The sequence below is a fragment of the Durio zibethinus genome, chromosome 16, assembly GCF_047325235.1.
Source record: "Durio zibethinus cultivar Kanyao isolate XHJ-2024 chromosome 16, ASM4732523v1, whole genome shotgun sequence".
Classification (NCBI taxonomy): domain Eukaryota; kingdom Viridiplantae; phylum Streptophyta; class Magnoliopsida; order Malvales; family Malvaceae; genus Durio; species Durio zibethinus.
The window spans coordinates 23,320,152-23,343,331 of record NC_143177.1 but is presented as its reverse complement, the minus strand read 5'-3'; the positions used below and the strand labels follow the sequence as shown (position 1 = coordinate 23,343,331).

At 28.9% G+C, this 23,180-nt stretch overlaps 2 long non-coding RNA genes across 5 annotated transcripts; both read left to right on the top strand.

Annotated features, from left to right (window-relative positions):
• Positions 1–2,702: 2,702 nt before the first annotated feature.
• On the top strand, positions 2,703–5,627 carry LOC149514457 (uncharacterized). 3 transcript variants are annotated; one of them, XR_016328756.1, is made up of 5 exons: positions 2,736–3,502; positions 3,664–3,762; positions 4,128–4,228; positions 4,319–4,384; positions 4,739–5,627. It is a non-coding gene; the product is annotated as an uncharacterized LOC149514457 (long non-coding RNA). The 3 variants fall into 3 exon arrangements; XR_016328755.1 differs by having other exon boundaries at positions 2,703–3,502; positions 4,128–4,202; positions 4,319–5,627; XR_016328754.1 differs by having other exon boundaries at positions 2,747–3,502; positions 4,319–5,627.
• A 14,449-nt stretch (positions 5,628–20,076) lies between these two features.
• Positions 20,077–22,738, top strand: LOC149514456 (uncharacterized). Of its 2 annotated transcripts, XR_016328758.1 has the most exons (4): positions 20,077–20,622; positions 20,788–20,886; positions 21,245–22,403; positions 22,504–22,738. It is a non-coding gene; the product is annotated as an uncharacterized LOC149514456 (long non-coding RNA). The 2 variants fall into 2 exon arrangements; XR_016328757.1 differs by having other exon boundaries at positions 21,245–22,738.
• The last annotated feature ends 442 nt before the right edge of the window (positions 22,739–23,180 follow it).

Here is a 23,180-nt window from a genome sequence, read left to right as displayed (position 1 = left end):
CTCCTCTGTCACTGAAGAAGATGAACTGGTAGCTGCGACAGCGGCCTTTTTTTTTTTATTAAGTGCAAACGGCAAAAGAATCTCAGCTCTAGTAGGTGGCTTTCTGATTTCACCGTCTCGAAAAGCATTTTATTAATTGTATCTTTGGACATAAGAAGCCATGACACTTTAAGGCGTATCAAAACTAATTAATATTTTTTGAGGAAGATTTGGAAAGAAAAACAGGGTTGATTTTTATTTTCATATTTCGGTGAAACGTAAAATCTTTAATGTGTATTGATTTTTTAAAAAGTTTTACACTGTAACTTTTTATTTTGGATAAAATTTTAAAACTTTAAAATTTTTTTAAGTATGATAACTGATTATAACTTTAAATTGTCATTTTTTTTTTATTTTTAACTTAGGGTTATATTTTTTAATAATAAAAAACTTGATAAAATCTTATCAACATATAAAATTTTAAAGACATAACTCGTTAATTCAAGTGTTCATATTTAATCAAAATAAAAATTTTAAAATATGTAAAGTAAAAGTTCGAAGTTTTAAAAGAATGAATAAATAATTTAAAATATATTATTTAAAGTAATTAAGTTAAAAATCTTAGGAAGTATTTTCTGAACGAAAAATCATGTCTATTTTTTTTTTTTTAAATATTAGACTTTAACTTTAACATTTTATTTTCTTTAATTCTATTTTCCCTAAGCTTCGTAGACTTATTACCCATACTTTCATTTTGGAAGTGCATTTGAAAAAGGGATGGGTCAACGGTTAATTATTTGTGAGTCACATTAGCTGTTAGTGGCCCATTCTTCCATTTCTAGCTTTTTTGGGCTTTTATTTTTTTCCCACCCAAAATTTTAATTTAATAATTGATGTATATGAGTTTTTTTTGTTTTTAAATAAAGTCCGAATCCCATTTCCCAAAATTAAAAAAAAAAAAAAAAAACATGAGGATTACTAATAAGATTGTAAGCTGTAACATTCACAGTCACAAACTACTAGTCCCAAATACTAAACCAGGAACTTAAGAATTCTTTCTATAACTATCACCTTGAGTTAGTTTTAGTATTTCTAAGACACCTTTATCAAAATCGTATCATATTAAAAGAATTATGATTTTCGTATGGTAATATTAAGTTGCGTGAAATTTAATTACTATTTTGACATTAATTATCTGTATATAGAGTAAATATGAAAATTTTTGCACATTAAGTAATAATATTAATGATATAATTAAATTTAAATATCAATTATAGTAAGATCCATTTAGTATAAAATTATTTAAATTTTATTTAATCGTAATTACAATAATTTATTTTAATCATAATTACGATAATAATAATTATTTTTAATTTTATTTAAATTAATTTTATCATTTATCCAAATAAATTTTTAATGATCCTAATTATACTTGTATTTAAAAAGTCGTTAGTTTAAAGATTTTTTATTGTGCTTGTAATCTTTCTTTATTGAAAAATTCTATAATAATTGTAAAATAAGCATGACTATCACGTTAAGAGTGAATCACTGAATCACTAATTTTAAGCCATAACCCATCACCAAATAGTCGTAACAAAGAAATATAGTGATTACACGACTGGATTAGTACGTTCCTTACTATGGTGGCGTTTATAGGATTCCATATTTGATAGTACTTTTTTCTTTTGGAGAAATGATGTTTTCCTTGTTTTACAGGCAGAAACAACAACCTTTCCAGTAGTTAAACCAGTGACTAATGATATATACATTGCTATAATCAAAACCAGGAGTCTCCTTCGTAGTTCCGAATTGACTTCAATGCCATAAAATTTAGCCCACAAACAAAAACCAGGTGGAGTTTGGGTATTTTGCAAGATTCAAGAAAGAAAGAGGGGTCTGACGCGCGAGACCTAGTGAATCTGTTGTTCAGCCAATTGATTGCTATTGATGATAGCATAATCGTTTCAGAAGAATATGCGTTGCAACAAAGTTGCTTGAAGTGTGCTTTTGTTACAAATGTTGACAATGGCGGACATTCTGACAAATGGAAAGATCATGTAATAATTTAAACACTCCGATGGCAAGAAAACTTTTATACCCTCTGGATCTTTAGTTCTTTTTTTCTTTTCATAGGCCCCACCAATAGACCTTTCTTTGAAAAAGTAAGAAAAAGACACATCCAAAGTCTCAATCTCACGCGACCACATGTCAGGTTAGACAGAGCTCCCGCTTCAAAGTTTCATGGCTTTTCTACCCCTATATATTTGTGCTTAATTCTCATCTTCTCTCGCTACTCTGTAAGTAAAAATTGACCAGCAGAGCAGCTCAAAGAAATCAAATTCAGGTATGGAAAATTTTTCAAAAGTTCTCACAACCCCTGACGTTGAGAGAAGATTATTATCATTTCCAATTGGCAGCGAAGCTGCTTTACCTCGGTCCCAAGGGTGCCATGTAATGGTGTTGCAGGTTGAGGATGATGCTGGAATCTTATGGAACTTTGGTTGCAAAATGCAACCTGGGGTTATCCCAAAACTGGTTCTTGTTTCCGGTTGGATCCAATTTGTCCGAAGTAAGGGTCTTCGTAATGGTGATATTGTCAATCTTTCCAAGGAGGAAGGGGCACACTACAAAATTCAAGTGAAGAGGAGTGATACCTTAAGTTCTGTAAATAGACAAAGAAACTTGGGCTCAAACTAGCCTTTTTGATTTGTACTTCTCACTGCAACACAAATTATTAGAGACAAATAAAACTTTTGCCTCTAAAATGTAATTTTTAGGGACAAAAGCATGTTTGCCTTTGCAAATAATATCATTTGTCTCTATTTATTTAACATTTACTTGTCACTCCATTATTTTAAAATCTCTTGATGTTCTTCTCACATCATCAGTCGGTTTAAAGTAAAACCCAAGACTTTCTTTCACTTCTTTCTCTAAAATTCCATAACTTTTCGTCGGCTAAAAAATTAAGGGTTTGAAACCCAATTTTGTGCCTCTTTCAAACCTAATCTCGTAAGCACTACAAAATAATGTATTTTTAATAACATTTTTTCCTTGAGTGTTTGAAGTACCGCCATAACTATCCTATTTTATTTTGTTTTTCCGTGACCAAAATGAAGCCGCCGCTAATGACTAAGTTTTAAGGGCACTTTTAGCTTCCGATGATAAGCAAAATCCTTTCTCTCCTGTCTTTCTCATATAAATTTTTTCTACCTCTCTCTTCTCTTTTGCTTTTTTCCGTTTTCCAGAATTGTAAAATTCATGTTTTTACTCTTTCAAAATCAAAATCTTATTAAGATCAAAGTCTCTTTCTCCAATCAAAATCTCTTTCTTAAATCATATTTAATCTTTTCATTTTCCCCTAATTGTTGAAAATCAAACCCTAATTTTCACTTTTCACTCCCACGATTGTCATCTCACCGCCATTTGTTACTGTCACCATCGTTTGTGTAACATTTGCTCTGTTTTCATGCATTATGGATGCCGGCATACTGATTGTGCTCAAGTCTATGAGAACAAGAAAGAGGTAATTGCATGAAACAAATTAAATTTATAATTTAGTTTTTTTACATTCAGTGACTGAAGTTCAGCTCCTATTTCATCTTAAATTTGTATTACATTTGGACATACCTAATTTGATGCCCTACTTTGATGATTTACTCATGTTCAATAACTTGGTTTATGCAGATTGGTTCTGTTCTGAAGAAGCTGTTGGAAGATGGTGTGGTGGAGCGTGAAGATTTTTGGATCACCTCCAAGCTCTGCTAAAACATGATTTTGCTTTAGGTTTATATTATATTATAACTTGCACTCTTTTTTCTTATATTATGTAATATATATATATATATATATATATATTGCATTCATTATATGTAATATATATACTTTAGGTTTGACATCAACCAGCTTAGGTTTTACATGTCTATATATAGGAAACTGAGCTAACAAATAAATCTGTAGCTTTAGTTCCCATTTGGTCTTATCACCTTTTTAATTGATATCTACCAAGGAAAAAACTTCGGTCAGATGACCGCCTCTTTGGTTTCATTCTTTATTTATTTGCAAAACAAGTTTGCTTGGGCATCTCTTGATTGAGCAATAGGTTTTTGACCTCAATTGATTTTGTATAATTTCATCTGCTTATTTTTCAGGAAGAGGAGATACATTGACACTGCCAACTTCACTTTGCGTTGTGCATGTGCCAAATTGGAATAGTCGGCCAGAAGGTCATTTTCAATTTCTACAGCTCATGGTAGCTTCATAGTTTCTCTATGTTTTTATCCTCCTTGATTTATTTTAATACCATGCTTCTCACATAAGTTACCTTTATGCGAATCTTTAGGACCCTATGGAGCATGCACAAGCGACATGCCATGTGAACTTTCAAGAATATAGATGATAGAAAAAGGTGTGGATGAAAAATTAGTGACACATTTTATTTTAGTGAGCTCTTTTATACCTAGTTCATTAAACTTATTTCATTTGGCTTCTATTAATTTTAGTTTATTTGAACTGGCTTTTCCCTGTAAGTCATGGGCATGCTTGCATTTATGTTCTTTCCCTGTCTCTATTTTGTAACTACATTCCTTGGTATTTTAAAACTTAGATGAATGCTGCCCTTGTGAGCATCCATGTAGTCCCTTTAATGATGCAACTTTGGCATTTTCTAGTATGATTGTTGCACCTAGATTTCCCAATAATTATGTCAATTCAAGAGCTATTCACATCTCTTTTCTCATCTAAGGAATTTCAATGAGTGTAGTTGGGCCAAACTCATAAAATAATATGAATAATGGAACTAGTTCGGGGTGAACTCTGTTACACAAGCCTCTTTTTGGGAATCAACAATTCATCATGGTATGTCATTCAGTATTTCTCACAGACCAGGTAAAGTTTTATTTTCCAGTCATTACACTCTTGAATCATATGAAAATCATGTCCAAGTTTTGGGTGATTCCAATAGAATTCATACAGAATGATACTTTGTGCTTACAGCATATTGAGATATGAAGGCTGTTAGTAGTTAGTACTGTGCATATCCAGTTCAAAGTTTAGCCCTTCTTCCTATTTTTAACAAGCATATTAGAAGCTAGTTTGCCTGAATGCTAAAGATTACAATTATTTTCTTGGGATAATAAGATTCATGTTTGTCCTTATGATTCTTTGTCGTCTGCCCTGATTACAGGATCTCAGGTCTTTGATCGTAGAGAAATTAGTTATACTTGCAATCTTGGAATTCAAGGAAATTCAACAAATCAAAACTAGATGATTTGGGATTTGTTAGTTCAGTTCAGTTAAGGAAAATTCTCAGGTAAGGTTTAAGAGGTTGCTTTAGTCATAATTGGTTCCTTATCTTTTACTCACTTTACTAGCAATAGGCTAGGAAATGTTTTCTTTCGTCATTGATGCAAGGTAATACCAAGAGAAAGAGTCTGCCAAGAAATCTACTGCAAATGCAGATCACAAAACGTGGAGAATTTGTAACGTTGTTGATCTACACTCGCAAAGATTTTATAGCTTTTCAAAATATTTTTGTAAGATAATACAATATGTACAAACCCTTTACCCAATATTTTTTATTTTTATAATATAGAATGTAATTTAAGGACTAAATTTGTATAAGAATTATTTATTAACTTTCATATCATAAATCCACTCTTATTTATATATATATATTCAAAGGCAATTTTGGAAGTTCCTAAATGATTTTAGCTAGTAATTTCATCAATTGCTGAAAGCCATTACGGTTCAGGTGTTGAGGGTATCTAAATTTCCATAATAACTTCATAGTCATTCTTAATATCAATATTCTGGAGAAACCCAGTTCCAGTTTCTATTCTGATATATTTCTGAATGAAAATTGTTGAATTCTTTCTTATTTTTGTGAGACTGGCATTTTCAATGGGTTTTTAATAAATGGACGAGTATTTATTGGTGAGTTTCCAGATTCTTCGTTTCAACTCGGTCACTGAGTCATCGCCACAGCTCGAACCGTTTACTCTTTTCCACTCCATTTTACTGTCAGTGTCAGCTCCTCCTCCGTCACGGAAGAAGATGAAGTGGTAGCTGCGACGGCGGCCTTTTTTCTTGGACTTACAAACTCAAAAAGAATTTCTGCCTAGTAGGTGGCTTTCTGATTTCAAATTGGGCTTGTTATTCATTTATATTTGGACATAAGAACCCAATAAGAGGATTAAAGAAAAAAAGATGGGTTATCAGGCATTATTTTTTGGGTCACCTTAGATGTTAGTGGTCCATTCTTCCAGTTTCTAGCATTTTTTGGACTTACATATTTTTTCCACCCCAATGTTTGATTCAATAATTGATTAGTTTGTAAATATTGAAATACAAAAGATTTTTTTTTATGAATTTATTTTAATTAATTAAATTTAATATGATAATATTTTTTAACTAACTTTATATATTGTTATTGTATTTATTTCAAACTAAAATTAAAATATAGAAAAATCTCTATACAAAATTTCATTTAAAATTGGAAAGCATATATTATCTTTATTTTTTCAACAAACTATACATTAGGCTTCGTAACTTAGAACTAAAAGAAGAGATTTGGATTTTAGTGTAAAATATGTGATAAAGCATATAAAAATATAATATTAATTTATGATTGGATAATTAATCATTTTAAAATAAGTTATTTTAATTTTTATAAATTCATCAACCAAACAAAAATATTAAGAGAATTTATAATTTAAAAAATATATGTTAAAATTAGGTTTAATTTTTTGTTTTTATGTGTTAAAAAAATATAATAATTTGATTATAGTCAATCCATTAATATTTACTTTTGTCAATTAACCATTAAATAATAAAAATAAAATATTTTATTAGCAAGCACATTTATTTTGTACTTGTACAGACCACTTTGTTCTGTTGATATGTACATATATTTTAAGATTATATTTGAGACTAGATTATAAATATTAAATATTAGACAATATAAAAATTTAATCAAGAGTATGTAGCATTAATTTAATGTAGGATAAAATTTATCTAAATAAGATAATGAAATTAATAAATTTTTTATAAAAGTATAAAGTTATTAATTTAATGACTATATAATTTCAAATTTTATAAGTTTTTGTTCGAATGTCAAATAGTTGATTAATAATAATTTTGTAAAATATGTTTTTTATATGAATTAATTAATTGGAAGCAACACAAATTCTTTTATCATGAAATAGAAAAGAAATATTTCATTTAATTAGTATTGTAATATTAGAAAGACAATATATAAAACTGAAATTTGTTCTTCCGATAATAATTTAAATTTAAAATTTTTATAGTATTAATTATTAAATAGTAATACGTCAAAGCAAACTCCTATTCAATAATGGAATTTGATTTTGAGTAACTTAAGGTAAATAATAATGAAAAATTAAATTTTAATTACAAATTGAATTGTAACTTATTCATAAAAGGCGAAAACAGTGACTATTCATAAGGAAATGATTGTAATATTATATTTACTGTATAAATAATTCAGATAAATTAATTCTTAACTCTTAATCTCTTGAGAGGTTTAAATCTTCATTTGACTTTGTTTTGTCAATAGCACTTGATTTATCAATACTAACATTATTTGGAAACTTGATTTTTACTTTAACTTTTAAAAAATAAATTTACTCTTAAAAACTTTGTACTTATTAATACAATTTCTTATTATTGGATCCATTTATTCCATACTTTCAAGGCCTATTGATGGGTAAATAACAAATATCTAGTAATGTAATAATTTATTATCTCTATTGTTCAATTTACTCTAATGAATGCCAACACATTTCTAATGCATTTTTCAAACTTAAAAGACACCAATTAATTTAGTTAGATGTAAATGATGGAGATTTTTCGTAAAATGATTAATATGAACTTCAATTTCGTTTTGAATTTTCAAAAGAAATAATCAGGCAAATCAATTTTCATAATTCTTATTACATATAATAATATATAAGAAATCAATACATTTATAGTTTAGATAACATATTAAAATTTAGTTTTCATTTATATATATAAGATAATTGAATTTTATTTGGTCTTGGAATAATTGAAATTTAGAAATTGTGAATCCCATGCAAAGTAATTAGTGTAAGCCATCCATATTTGTTTGGACAATCCTTTGCGTACCATATCCTATTTTCTTCGTGGCAGTAATCATTCACTATGTTATTTGAGATTAGACATATTCCTAGTAACAACTTATTACCAATTAGAAAAGCTAGTAAAACTTTGTAGTCAATGTTAATCACATAGCATACGTATATACATTTACATATAAAAATTAAAAATTATTTCATTAAAAAATAAACTAAAAATTAATATAAAGATAAAATAAGCAAGCCATTTTATATTATGTATGAAATGCTTATATTAATTTTTAAGGCATATCAACATATTTGTATATTATATTAATATTGTTCCAAAAAGTAAAAGTAGATTTTTTTTTTTTTTTTGCTAAAAAGTGAATTTTAATATTAAAAAAATAAAAGAAATCACACTTTGAAACAAAGAGAAATAAAACAAATGGAAGAAAAAGAAACATATCAATGGAACAAATAAAAAAAAAAAAAAAGAGAAATGGAACATAATAGAATTATAGAAAAAATGTCCAATACCATTATCTTTAATGGACAAAAGCATATTCTTATATATGATGTTGAAGTTGGTATAAAAATTAAGAATAAAATTTAATTGAGAGTGATTTAAGGTAAAAAAAAAATTAACTTTGATTACAAATTTAATTGAAACTTATTTTCATAAGGTAAGAGAAATGAATATTTAAAAGAGAATAAATGTAATAATTTAAATTAAATAAATTTACTTTTTTTACATTACAAATGAATCAAATTAAATTAAGCATATTGATTTTTTTAAAAATAAAAATAAAATAAAATGTATTTATTAGATGACACATGGCATTTATTCATGATTATACACGTGTAAAAAATAAAACATTCACATTGAATTTTTTTTTTTTTTTTTGTGAAAGGTTTTGATTTTTATATATCTTATATAGATAAGATATATAAAAGCCAAAGCTTTTGGCAAAAATGAAAAAAATCATATGTGTATAATCTACTTTTTTGACATTTGGATGGTCTATGTTAAAGCCATGTGTCCACTAATTAATGCATTTGATTTAATTTAATACATTTTTAATTTAAACGTAATTTATTTTAATTAAATTTATTTGTTTTGAATATCTAATGTCCTTGCCTTCTATGAGTGAATTATGATTAATTTGATCATTAATACAAAAAATTAAAATTTAAGAAGAAAGCTCATTAATGGTTAATATTTTTTCATATCTTTTAATTGATATTTATGATCTGATGGGCGCATTAATTTACTATAAAGGAACATTTGATTCAGGAGAATTCACACATTTTTTTTTCTGAAATCTTATTGTTGGTATTTAATTTCAATGTTTGGTTCATGGTTATTTGATGTTGAAAAAATCTTATAAATTTCCAACAGTATCCAAAGTCCTGAAATAAAAAGCCCACCTCTCCCTATAGTATTTTAGGATTTTGTGGGAGAAAGTAACATTATTTTCAAATTTAACCTGAATAAAAAGGCCTGAAATAGTCGTTATTATTTTGAAAAACATGTCTAAAAATGAAGAGGATTATTAAAAACGTTTTATCTAAAAATGCCTTTAATAATCTCAAAATTTTTTTTTAATGGTATTATTGAAGGCGTTTTTGACAAAAAACACATTCAATAATTTCTTAATAAATTTTTATGATGTAATTACTCAATGTGTTTTTCACCAAAAATGTCTTAAATAATCATAAAATTTTTTTATAGGGTTGTTAAAGGCAATATTAACCATAAATGTCTTAAATAATCCCGAAAAAATTTTTTTAATAGGGTTATTAACCATAAATGTAATTACTCAAAGTATTTTTCACTAAAAATGCCTTTAATAATCCTAAAAAAAATTTTTAATAGGGTTATTGAATGTATTTTTGGCTAAAAACGTATTTAATAATCTTCTTATAAATTTTTATGAGTTGATTACTCAAGGCGTTTTTAGACAAAAACATTTTCAATAATCTTGAAAATTTTTTTTAATGAAGTTATTGGCCAAAAACTCCTTCAATAATTCCGTCATAAATTTTTATAATGTAATTATTCAAAGTATTTCTCATAAAAAATATCTTGACTAATCCCTAAAAAAAAACCTCATTAATGGTTAATATTTTCCCGTATGGTTAAAATTTCAAATCTTGACTTATGGAAAGTGAAGTATGGATTTTCCAAAACAAAAGCATAAACAAGTTGGTATTTTTTTCAAAAGGCACTCATTATAATTGGTTTGCATGACTTACGCCTAAATTTTTTTTTTATGTAAGTTATGCCTAAATTAATTTGCAATTAAGACTTATATATAGCTTTTCTATTGATTATGTTCTACCAAAAAAAAAATCTACTATAAATAGGGTATCATCATATGATAAAGTACACGAAAGGTTGTTCTCCAATTTCATTGGCTTTGCATCTAGGTAAAGCTCCACACACCCATTTCACTTAGTATTTTTTTAATAATTTATATTTCAAATTAAGAATGCATTGATTAATTTTTATTTTTTACCTTTATCATGTAATGAAAATGAAAACTTAATTTGAATGTTTACAATTTCCTTACAGTTTTAATTTAAATGATTACCTTTATCACTTTGTATCTTTTTTCTTTACAGTTTTCTTTGACATCACCTTGTGTCATTTCTTGGTCCGTGTTACTTAAAGGTTATTCTCTTTTTATACTTATATTTTATATTTCTTTAACTATGATATTAGTTTTTAGTTTTTATATTTTATATTTATTTACAGTTTTAATTTGAATGATTACCTTTATCACTTTGTATCTTTTTCCTTTACAGTTTTCTTTGAGATCACCTTCCCTCATTTCTTGGTTTGTGTTGCTTAAAGGTTATTTTTTTTTTTATACTTATATTTTTATATTTATATTTTATATTTCTTTAATTACGAATGGAACAAAGATTTACATCATTCTAGATATTCCTAAAGTCTCAATAATTTTACAAAGGTATAATACCTCATACAATTTCTCTGTAATTTAATGTTTTTATGACAAATTACTATTTTATTTTACTCTTTCTAGTATTTAGTTTGTCTGAGGAAGATTCTAGTGTAGAACTTTATCGCACATTGCATAAACACATTGCACAAAAGAGTACCAACAGATGAGATTTTAATGTTTAGAAATAGAAAGCCCTTGTCAGAGATTAAAGCAATAATCACAAAGCCAATGTGCAAGGTATTTGAGTAACTTTATTTCTTATGGAGCAAAATAACTTTAAAAATGATTGATTTTACATGTATATAATTTTTATTGATTATTTTAGAATTGGATATATATAGGGAAAATCTTTCACCAATAGAGTAACTATCATGAAAGTTGATACCACTTTTGATTGATATTATATGTCACATGGTTGTAACAAGAAGCTATATGAAGTTGATGGAAAATTTCAATGTTATTCCTGTAATGTTGATATCTCTAATCCAATTTCAAGGTAATTAGTATGTATATTTTTTATATTTGATACATAAACAAATTATTATTTCAAGATAATAATAAAAGTATTTTAAATTATTATATTATATTCATAATTATAGAATTTTATATTTTTTAAATGTATAAGTTGAATATCGAGGCATATAATAATTCTAAAAGGGCGATGTTCGTACTGTTCAATACAAAAGCTAAAGATTTAATTAATAAAGATATTGATGATCTTTAATATCTATTAAGATATTAAATTAAAAATTATTTTAATATTATTTAATATTTAAATTAATTGAATGATATATTTATACTTATGATTTAAGAAAATGGAGATTATAAAATTCAGGAGATATTTGAAGATCTTAGGGGTAAAATTTGTATGTTTGAGATGAAGGCGACTCGGTATAATCTTAAGACAAGTAGTTCTTAAACTTCATAAATTATATTATCATTTATAAAAATTTATATTTATATAACATTTATTGATATATGGATATATTTTCGTGCATTACATGGGTTTAAAACTAGTTTATATAAGATAAGATATAAGATTAATAAGGTGTTTAAGGTATTTAATATTTATTATAATAATTTGACTAAAAACTAAAAATGAAAGTAACGAGAATAATTTATGGAATGTATAAAAGTTAGCATTTAATCAAAATTTAATTTTATTATCATTATTACATTAATTTTAAAATCTCTTTTTTCTTTTCTCTCAAATGTATTAAATACACATTATATTTGACTATTCTACTTATCAAGCATAAATTACTTTTGATTTAAGATACAATTACTATTGATTTAGTTCTTAATTTGTTTTAGTCAATTAATTATTTAAAAATAAATATCAATAAGAATCATTGAATGTATTCTATAATAATGGAAATAAGATATTTTAAATTAAATTTATTTTATAGTAAATTCCAAATTTAAAATTTGAAATGCATAATTAATTTTGAATACATGTCAATTATTTATGTTATCCACATGTAAAAAATGTAGACTATCCACATCAAATTATTTCTTTTTTTATTAGAGATTTTGACTTTTATATATTTATATAAAATGTATGATTTTTTATTTAATAAATAAAGTCCGAATTCCATTGCCTATATAGAAAAAAAAATGCATGAGGATTACTAATAAGATTGTTAATTGTAACATTCATAGTCACAAACTAATAATCCTAAGTTCTAAGTTAGGAGCTTAAGATTCCTTCTAGAACTAACACCTTAAGTTAGTTTTAGCATTTCTAAGACACCTTTATCAAAATTGTGTCATATTAAAAGAATTCTGGTTTTCCTATGATAATATTAAGTTGTGTGGAGTTTAATTACTATTTTGACATTAATCGTCTCTAAACAAAGTAAATATGAGAATTTTCGCACATTAAGTAATAATATTAATGGTATTTTAAGTTTTTTGTAAATATAACTTAATATTAATGGTATTTTAATTTTTTCGTACATATAACCATGTGGTCCTAATTATACTTATATTTAAAAAGTCATTGGCTTAAAGATTTATTATTGTGCTTTTAATCTCTTTTTGTCGAAAACTATTGCAATGATTGTAAAATAAGCGTAATTATTACGTTAAGAGCGAATTGCTGTAAATCTCTTTTTTTTTTTACTTGTTTTATGATGGCTTTCTAAAAAAATAAAAGTTTAATCCTAGCAGGTAAAACTTGAAATAATTACTATATTTTGAGCCATAACCCATCACCAAATCGTCGTGACAAAAAGAAAATATAGGGATTACGGGCCCGGATTAGTACATTCCTTATTTAAAATTAGTAGTTAGTGGTGTTTACAGGATTCCATATTTGATTTTTTTTTGGGATAAGTTGTGTTTAACTTGTTTTACAGGCAGAAACAACCTTTGCAATGGTAAAAGCAGTGACTAAAGATATATACATAGCTATAATCAAAACCAGGAGTCTCCTTCATAGTTCCGAATTGGCTTCAATGCTCATAAAATTTAGCCCACAAACAAGAACCAGGTGGAGTTTGGGTATTTTGCAAGATTCAAGAAAGAAAGAAGGGTCTGACGCGCGAGACCAAAGAGAATCTGTCGTTCGGCCAATTGATTGCTATTGATGATAGTATAATAGTTTCAGAAGAATCCGCGCTACAACAAAGTTGTTTGAAGTGTGCTTTTGTTACAAATGTTGAAAATGACAGACATTCTGACAAAAGAAAATAGCATGTAATAATTTAAACACTTTGAATGGCAAGAAAACTTTTGTACCCTCTGGATCTTTAGGTCTTTTTTTCTTTTCATAGGCCCCACCAATAGACCTTTCATTGAAAAATAAGAAAAAGACACATCCAAAGTCTCAATCTTCACCCGACCACATGTCAGGTTAGACAGAGCTGGCGCTTCAAACTTCCAAGGCTTTTCTACCCCTATATATTTGTGCTCAATTCTCATCTTCTCTCGCTACTCTGTAAGGTAAAATTGACCAGTAGAGCAGCTCAAAGAAATCAAATTCAGGTATGCAAATTTTTTCAAAAGTTCTCGCACCCCCTGACATTGAGAGAAGATTATCATTTCCAATTGGCTGCGAAGCTGCTTTACCTCGGTTCCAAGGGTGCCATGTAATGGTGTTGCAGGTTGAGGATGATGCTGGAATCTTATGGAACTTTGGTTGCAAAATACAACCTGGGGTTATCCCAAAACTGGTTCTTGTTTCCGGTTGGCTCCGATTTGTCCGAAGTAAGGGTCTTCGTAATGGTGATATTGTCATTCTTTCCAAGGAGGAAGGGGCACACTACAAAATTCAAATGAAGAGGAGTGATACTTTTAAGTTCTGTAAATAGACAAAGAAACTTAGGCTCAAACTAACCTTTTTGATTTGTACTCCGCACTGCAACACAACTTATTATTAGAGACAAATAAAAATTTTGCCTCTAAAATGTAATTTTTAGGGACAAAAACATGTTCGCCTTTACAAATAATATAATTTTTCTCTATTTATTTAATATTTACTTGTCACTCCATTATTTTAAAATCTCTTGATGTTCTTCTCACTTCATCAGTCGGTTTAAAGTAAAAACCCAAGACTTTCTCTCACTTCTTTCTCTAAAATTCCATAACTTTTCGTCGGCTAAAAAATTAAGGGTTTGAAACCCAATTTTGTGCCTCTTTCAAACCTAATCTCGTAAGCACTACAAAATAATGTATTTTTAAGAACATTTTTTTCTTCAGGGTTTGAAGTACCGCTATAACTATCCTATTTTATTTTGTTTTTTCGTGACCAAAATGAAGCCGCCGCTAAAGAAGAATGTTTTAAGGGCACTTTTAGCCTTTCCCTCCTTTCTTTCTCATATAATTTTTTTTTCTACCTCTTTGGCTTTTTTTCGTTTTCCAGAATTGTAAAATTCATGTTTTTACTCTTTCAAAATCAACATCTTATTTCTCCGAGCAAAATCAAAATCAAAATCTCTTTCTTAAATCAGATTTTATCATTTCATTTTCCACTAATTGTTGAAAATCAAACCCTAATTTTCACTTTTCACTCCCACGATTGTCATCTAACCTCCATTTGTTACTGTCACCATGGTTTGTGTAACAATTGCTCTGTTTTCATGCAGCATGGATACCGGCATACTGATTGTGTGCAATTCTATGAGAACAAAAAAGAGATAATTGCATGAAACAAATTAAATTTATAATTTATTTGTTTTTTCACTTTCAGTGACTGAAGCTCAGCTCCTATTTCATCTTAAATTTGTATTACAGTTGCACGTACCTAATTTGATGCCGTAATTTTGATGATTTACTCATGTTCAATAATTTGGTTTATGCAAATTGGTTCTGTTCTGAAGAAGCTGTTGGAAGATGGTGTGGTGAAGCGTGAAGATTTTTGGATCACCTCCAAGCTCTGCTAAACCATGATTTTGCTTTAGGTTTATATTATATTATAATTTGCACTCTTTTTTCTTCCATTATGTAATATATATATATATATATATATTGCATTCATTATATATAATATATATACTTTAGGTTTGACATCAACCAACTTAGGTTTGACATGTCTATATATAGGAAACAGAGCTAAAAAATAAATCTGTCACTTAGTTCCCATTTTGTCTTTTTACCTTTTTAATTGACATCTACTAAGGAATAAACTTCTGTCAGATGACCGCCTCTTTGGTTTCATTCTTTATTTCTTTGTAAGACTAGTTTGTTTGGGCATCTCTTGATTGAACAATAAGTTTTTGACCTCAATTGATATTGTATAATTTCATCTGCTTATTTTTCAGGAAGAGGAGATACACTGACACTGCCAACTTCACTTTGCGTTGTGCATGTGCGAAATTGGAATGGTCGGCCAGAAGGTCATTTTTCATTTCTACAGCTCATGGTAGCTTCATAGTTTCACTATGTTTTTATCCTAATTGATTTATTTAATATCATGCTTCTTATTTAAGTTACCTCTGTGTGAATCTTTAGGACGCTATGGAGCATGGTAGAAAAAGATGGAAGCAGAAAAATTAGAGATGCATTTTATTTTAGTGAGCTCTTTCATAACTAGTTCATTGAACTTATTTCATTTGGTTTCTATTAATTTTAGTTTATTTGAATTGGCTTTTCCCTGTAATTCATGGGCATGCTTGCATTTATGCTCTTTCCCTATCTCTATTTTGTAACTACATTCCTTAGTATTTTCAAACTTAGATGAATGCTGTCCTTATGAGCATCCATGTAGTCCCTCTAATAATGCAACTTTGGCATTTTCTAGTATGATTGTTGAACCTAGATTTTCCAATAATTATGTCAATTCAAGAGCTAGTCACATCTCTTTTCTCATCTAAGGAATTTCAATGTGTAGTTGGGTCAAACTCATCAAATAATATGGATAATCGAACTAGTTCGGGCTGAACTCTGTTATGCAAGCCTCTTTTTGGGAATCAACAATTCATCATGGTATCTCTTTCAGTATTTCTACCAGACCAGGTAAAGTTTTATTTTCCAGTTGTTACACTCTTGAATCATATGTAAATCATGTCCAAGTTTTGGGTGATTCCAATAGAATTCATACAGAATGATACTTTGTGCTTACAACATATTGAGATATGAAGGCTGTTAGTAGTTAGTATTGTGCATATCCAGTTCAAAGTTTAGCCCTTCTTCCTGTTTTTTACAAGCATATTAGAAGCTAGTTTGCCTAAATGCTCAAGATTACAATTACTTGGGATAATAAGATTCATATTTGTCCTTACGATTCTTTTTCGTCTGCCCTGATTACAGGCTCTCGGGTCTTTGAATGCAGAGAAATTAGTTATACTTGCAATCTTGAAATTCAAGGAAATTCAACAAATCAAAACTAGATGATATGGGATTTGTTAGTTCAGTTCAGTTCAGGAAAATTCTCGGGCAGGGTTTAAGAGGTTGCTTTAGTCATATTTGGTTCCTTATCTTTTGCTCACTTTACTAGCAATAGGCTAGGAAATATTTTCTTTCGTCGTTGATGCAGGGTAATACCAAGAGAAAGAGTCTGCCAAGAAATCTACTACAAATGAAGATCACAAAACGTGGAGAATTTATAACGTTGTTGATCTACTCTTACAAAGATTTTATACCTTTTCAAAGATTCTTTTGTAAGATAATACAATATGTACAAACCTTTTACCCAATATTTTTTATTTTTATAATATAGAATCTAATTTAAGTACTAAATTTGTATAAGAATTATTTATTACCTTTCATATGATAAAATCCACCATTTTTTTAAAACAAAATAATATATCCAAAGGCAATTTTGGAAGTTCCTAAATGATTTTAGCTAGTACTTTCATCAATTGCTGAGAGCCATTACGGTTCAGGTGTTTAGGGTATCTAAATTTGCATAACAACTTTATAGTCATTCTTAATATCAATATTCTGGAGAAACCCAGTTCCAGTTTCTCTTCTGATATATTTCTGAATGAAAATTGTTGAATTCTTTCTTATTTTTGTGAGACTGGCATTTTCAATGGGTTTTTAATAAATGGACGAGTATTTATTGCCGTTTTTAGAGTGACCTGTCTTCTGGGTAAAACGTTGGTGAGTTTCCAGATTCTTCGTTTCAACTCGGTCACTGAGTCATCGCCACTGCTCGAACCGTTTACTCTTTTCCACTCCAGCTCCTCCTCCGCCACTGAAGAAGATGAAGTCGTAGCTGCGACGGCGGCCTTTTTTTTTTTTTTTTTTTTCATTTTTATAAGTGCAAACTCCGAAAGAATCTCAGCTCAAGTAAGTGGCTTTCTGATTTTACTCTCTCGAAAAGCATTTTATTAATTTATCTTTGGGCATAAGAACCCAATAAGAAGAACATAGAAAAAAACTATAGGTCATCGATTATTCATATTTTTGGGTCACCTTAGATGTTAGTGGCCCATTCTTCCATTTCTTTCTTTTTTGGGCTTTTATTTTTTTCCCACCCAATATTTTAATTTAATAATTGATGTATTTGATTTTTTTTATTTAAAAATAAAGTCCGAATCCCATTTCCCAAATTAAAAAAAAAAAAAATACATGAGGATTACTAATAAGATTGTAAGCTGTCACATTCATAGTCACAAACTACTAGTCCCAAATACTAAGTCAGGAACTTAAGAATTCTTTCTACAACTAACACCTTGAGTTAGTTTTAGCATTTCAAAACACCTTTTATCAAAATTGTATCATATTAAAAGAATTATGGTTTTCGTATGGTAATATTAAGTTGCGTGAAATTTAATTACTATTTTGTCATTAATCATCTTTACACATAATACATATGACAAAATTTCACATTAAGTAATAATATTAATGGTATTTTAATTTTTTTTATATATAATTTAGTGAGGATTTGAATTTCGTTGTATTTTCAGTGCAGTGTAATTGAACTCACCATACAATTAATTAAATTTTAAATGTCAATTATAGTAAGATGCATTTAACATAAATTTTTTTATAATTTTTTTTTAATTGTAACTATAGTAACTTTTTTTTTAATTGCAATTATAATAATTTTTATTATTGTTTTCAATTTCATTGTCTATCCAAATAAATCTTTAATGATCTTAATTATACTTGTATTTAAAAATTGATAGTTTAAAGATTTATTATTGTGCTTGTAATCTCTCTTTATTGAAAAATTCTATAATAATTGTAAAATAGGCAAAATAGGTGTTACTATCTAGTTAAGAGTGAATCACTAAATCACTAATTTTAAGCCATAACCCATCACCATATTGTCGTCACAAAGAAACATAGGAATTACAGGACCGGATTAGTACGTTCCTTACTATAGTGGTGTTTATAGGATTGCATATTTGATAGTACTTTTTTCTTTTGGAGAAATGATGTTTACCTTGTTTTACAGGCAGAAACAACCATTCCAATAATAAAACCAGTGACTAATGATATATATATATATATATATATACATTGCTATAATCAAAACCAGGAGTCTATTCATAGTTCCGAATTGGCTTCAATGCTCATAAAATTTAGCCCACAAACAAGAACCAGGTGGGGTTCGGGTATTTGCAAAATTCGAGAAAGAAAGAAGGGTCTGACGCGCGAGACATGAAGTGAATCTGTCGTTTCAGAAGAATATGAGCTGCAACAAAGTTGTTTTGAAGTGTGCTTTCGTTACAAATGTTGAAAATGACAGACATTCTGACAAATGAAAGATCATGTAATAATTTAAACACTCTGAATGGCAAGAAAACTTTTGTACCCTCTGGAGCTTTAGTTCTTTTTTTCTTCTCATAGGCCCCACCAGTAGACCTTTCTTTGGAAAAAAAAGACAAAGACACATCCAATGTCTCAATCTCACGCGACCACATGTCAGGGCTTCAAACTTTCAAGGCTTTTCTACACCTATATATTTGTGCTCAATTCTCATCTTCTCTCGCCACTCTGTAAGCAAAAATTGACCAGTAGAGCAGCTCAAAGAAATCAAATTCAGGTATGCAAATTTTTTCAAAAGTTCTCACACCCCCTGACATTGAGAGAAGATTATCATTTCCAATTGGCTGCGAAGCTGCTTTACCTCGGTCCCAAGGGTGCCATGTAATGGTGTTGCAGGTTGAGGATGATGCTGGAATCTTATGGAACTTTGGTTGCAAAATACAACCTGGGGTTATCCCAAAACTGGTTCTTGTTTCCGGTTGGCTCCAATTTGTCCGAAGTAAGGGCCTTCGTAACGGTGATATTGTCATTCTTTCCAAGGAGGAAGGGGCACACTACAAAATTCAAGTGAAGAGGAGTGATACTTTTAAGTTCTGTAAATAGACAAAGAAACTTAGGCTCAAACTAACCTTTTTTATTTGTACCCTCACTACACAACTTATTATTAGAGACAAATAAAATTTTTGCCTCTAAAATGTAATTTTTAGGGACAAAAGTAATATTTGTCTTTGTATATGATATTATTTGCCTTTATTTATTTAACTTTTACTTGCACTCCATTACTCTGAAATCTCTTGATGTTCTCATTAGTTCATCAGTCCTCGTCAGTCGGTTTAAATTAAAAAGCTAAGACTTTTCTCTCACTTCTTTCTCTAAAATCCCATAACTTTTCGTCGGCTAAAAAACCAAAGGGTTTGAAACACAATTTTGTGCTCGTAATCACTACACAATAATATATTTTTAAGAACAATTTTTTTTTTCTTGAGGGTTTGAAGTACCGCCACAACTATGCTATTTTATTTGGTTTTCTCATGACCAAAATGAAACCGCCGCTAATGACCAATGTTTTAAGGCACTTTTAGCCTCCAATGATTAGAAAAATCCTTTCTCTCCTGTCTTTCTCATATAAAAATTTTCTACCTCTCTCTTCTCTTTTGCTTTCTTTTCGTTTTCCAGTATTGTGAAATTCATATTTTTACTCTTTCAAAATCAAAATCTCTTTCCTAAATCAGATTTTATCTTTTCATTTTCCACTAATTGGTGAAAATCAAACCCTAATTCTCACTTTTCCCTCCCACGATTGTCATCTCACCGCCATTTGTTACTGTCGCCATCGTTTGTGTAACAATTGCTCTGTTTTCATGCAGCATGGATACGAGCATACTGATTATGCTCAAGTCTATGAGAACAAGAAAGGGGTAATTGTATGAAACAAATTAAATTTATAATTTATTTGTTTTTTCACTTTCAGTGACTGAAGTTCAGCTCCTATTTCATCTTAAATTTGTATTGCAGTTGCACATACCTAATTTGATGCCCTAATTTTGATGATTTACTCATGTTCAATAACTTGGTTTATGCAGATTGGTTCTGTTCTGAAGAAGCTGTTGGAAGATGGTGTGGTGAAGCGTGAAGATTTTTGGATCACCTTCAAGCTCTGCTAAACCGTGATTTTGCTTTAGGTTTATATTATATTATAATTTGCACTCTTTTTTCTTCCATTATGTAATATATATATATATATATATATATATATTGCATTCATTATATATAATATATATACTTTAGGTTTGACATCAACCAACTTAGGCTTGACATGTCTATATATATGAAACAGAGGTAACAAATAAATCTGTTCCCATTTTGTCTTTTCACCTTTTTAATTGATATCTACTAAGGAAAAAACTTCGGTCAGATGACCGCCTCTTTGGTTTCATTCCTTATTTCTTTGCAAAACTAGTTTGCTTAGGCATCTCTTGATTGAGCAATAAGTTTTTGACCTCAATTGATTTTGTAGAATTTCATCTGCTTATTTTGCAGGAAAAGGAGATACACTGACACTGCCAACTTTACTTTGCGTTGTGCATTTGCCAAATTGGAATGGTCGGCCAGAAGGTCATTTTTCATTTCTACAGCTCATGGTAGCTTCAGAGTTTCTCTATGTTTTTATCCTGCTTGATTTATTTAATATCATGCTTCTCATTTAAGTTACCTCTATGTGAATCTTTAGGACTCTATGGAGCATGCGTTAGCAACATGCCATGTGAACTTTCAAGAATATAGATGATAGAAAAAGGTGTAGGCAAAAAAATTAGAGATGCATTTTATTTTAGCGAGCTCTTTCATACCTAGTTCATTGAACTTATTTCATTTGGTTTCTATTAATTTTAGTTTATTTGAATTGGCTTTTCCCTGTAATTCATGGGCATGCTTGCATTTATGCTCTGTCCCTATCTCTACTTTGTAACATCATTCCTTAGTGTTTTCAAACTTAGATAGAAAGCTGGCCTTATGAGCATCCATGTAGTCCCTCTAATAATGCAACTTTGGCATTTTCTAGTATGATTGTTGCACCTAGATTTCCCAATAATTATGTCAATCCAATAGCTATTCACATCTATTTTCTCATCTAAGGAATTTCAATGGGTGTAGTTGGGCCAAACTAATCAAATAATATGGATAATGGAACTAATTCGGGCTGAACTCTGTTATGCAAGCCTCTTTTTGGGAATCAACAATTCATCATGGTTTGTCTTTCAGTATTTCTACCAGACCAGGTAAAGTTTTATTTTCCAGTCATTACACTCTTGACTCATATGTAAATCATGTCCAAGTTTTGGGTGATTCCAATAGAATTTATACAGAATGATACATTGTGCTTACAGCATATTGAGATATGAAGGTTGTTAATAATTAGTACTGTGCATATCCAGTTCAAAGTTTAGCCCTTCTTCCTATTTTTTACAAGCATATTAGAAGCTAGTTTGCCTAAATGCTAAAAATTACAATATTTACTTGGGATAATAAGATTCATGTTTGTCCTTATGATTCTTTGTCGTCTGCCCTGATTACGGGCTCTCAGGTCTTTGAAGTAGAGAAATTAGTTATACTTGCAATCTTGGAATTCAAGGAAATTCAATAAATAAAAAATAGATGATTTGGGATTTGTTAGTTCAGTTCAGTTAAGGAAAATTCTCAGGTAAGGTTTAAGAGGTTGCTTTAGTCATATTTGGTTCCTTATCTTTTACTCACTTTACTAGCAATAGGCTAGGAAATATTTTCTTTCGTCATTGATGCAGGTAATTCCAAGAGAAAAAGTCTTCCAATAAATCTACTGAAAATGAAGATCACAAAACGTGGAGAATTTATAACGTTGTTGATCTACACGTGTAAAGATTTATAGTTTTTCAAAGATTCTTTTGTAAGATAATACGATATGTACAAACCTTTTACGCAATATTTTTTATTTTTATAATATAGAATGTAATATAAGGACCAAATTTGTATAAGAATTATTTATTACCTTTCATATGATAAATCCACCCATTTATATATATATATATATAAATATATATATATATATATATATATTCAAAGGCAGTTGTGGAAGTTCCTAAATGATTTTAGCTAGTACTTTCACTAATTGCTGAGAGCCATTGCGGTTCAGGTGTTTAGGGTATCTAAATTTGCATAATAACTTCATAGTCATTCTTAATATCAATATTCTGGAGAAACCCAGTTCCGCTTTCTATTCTGATAATTTTCTGAATGAAAATTGTTGAATTCTTTCTTATTTTTGTGAGACTGGCATTTTCAATGGGTTTTTAATAATTGGACTATTATTAATTGCTGTTTTTAGAGTAAAGAAGATTCTGTCTTCTGGGTAGAACGTTGGTGAGTTTCCGGATTCTTCGTTTCAACTCGGTCACTGAGTCATCGCCACAGCTCGAACCGTTTACTCTTTTCCACTCCATTT